A 1401-nucleotide genomic window follows, 5' to 3' on the forward strand; every position below is an offset into this window, starting at 1 on the left:
CTGGAGAATCCCAGGGATGGGGGAGCCTGGTGGGCTGCCATCTATGGGGTCACACAGAGTCGGACGTGACTGAAGTGACTTAGCATAGCATAGCATGGCAGAAACCACTACAATATTTTAAAGTAATTAGCCTCCAATTAAAATAAATAATTTTAAAAATAAGATAAATTAAAGAAAAAGAAAAATAATGGAGAAAAGGCACTAAAAATCCTTAAGGTCTAGTGCAAAATATTGTATATAACAATAAAAATGGCAAATCCAAACTTTATTGATAACTTTTCACATACCAGAAACTGCTTTAAGGTATTTGTACACATCATACCTGATTGATCTCATCCAGCCCCTTGGCTTTTAATGTCATACATGCACTGATGATTCAGAAAATAATGTCCAAGACAGACCTCACCTCTGAACTCCAAACTCATACCTTCAGTTTCCTACTCAATGTATCCATTTGGTCACATAATAAAACATCCAAATTAAAATATTAAAAACAGGAAACTGCCTCCTAAACCTGCTCTCTACCATGATGATTGATCCAACCTCAGGTCCATATCCTCCATCCTATCTCTGCCACTCTTTCTCAGATGCCTGTATCCAGCTTGTCATCCAGCCCCAATTTTTCCGACTACTTCTCAATATCCCCATCATTACCAATCTGGCCCAAGCTATCATCTCTCAACAGGGGCACATTTTATCTTCTATCTAATTCCCTGAATCTCCTTCTTCACTCTTCCATGAACATTCTTGACAGAGCAACCAGAGCCTGAGGGATCCTTTTAAAAATACATCACAGCATAGAACACTCTGCCTTCTGCAAACTCTTCAGCATTGCCCCATCATACATGACATGAGAGCCACAGGTTTTACAAATACCTGTAGCCACACACAGCCCCATTTACAGCCTCCACTTGTCTTTCAGGCTCTGTCTAGTCCAGCCTCACTGGCCTCCTAGCATTCCTCCAACACGCCAAGCATGTTCTCTGTCAAAATCTTTACTCTGTGTTCTCTCTGCACAGAACAATCTTTGATTTTCAGATTTATCTAGACATACAACATTGTATTAGTTTTAGGTGTACAATATGATGATTCAATATATGTATATACTACAAAATTATCACACTAAGTTTTGTTAACATCTACCATTTCACCTACTTACAATTTTTTCTTGTAATGAGAATGTTTAAGATCCACTCTGTTAGCAACTTTCAGATATACAGTATAGTAGTGCTGCTGATGCTGTGAAGTCGCTCAGTCGTGTCCAACTTTTTGCAGCCCCATGGACTGCAGCCTACCAGGCTCCTCCATCGATAGGATTTTCTGGGCAAGAGCACTGGAGTGGGTTGCCATTGCCTTCTCCATAGTAGTGCTAACTGAGTGGATCTTAAACATTCTCATTAC

This window comes from Bison bison, unplaced genomic scaffold (assembly GCF_000754665.1).
Source record: "Bison bison bison isolate TAMUID 2011002044 unplaced genomic scaffold, Bison_UMD1.0 scf7180017864506, whole genome shotgun sequence".
Classification (NCBI taxonomy): domain Eukaryota; kingdom Metazoa; phylum Chordata; class Mammalia; order Artiodactyla; family Bovidae; genus Bison; species Bison bison.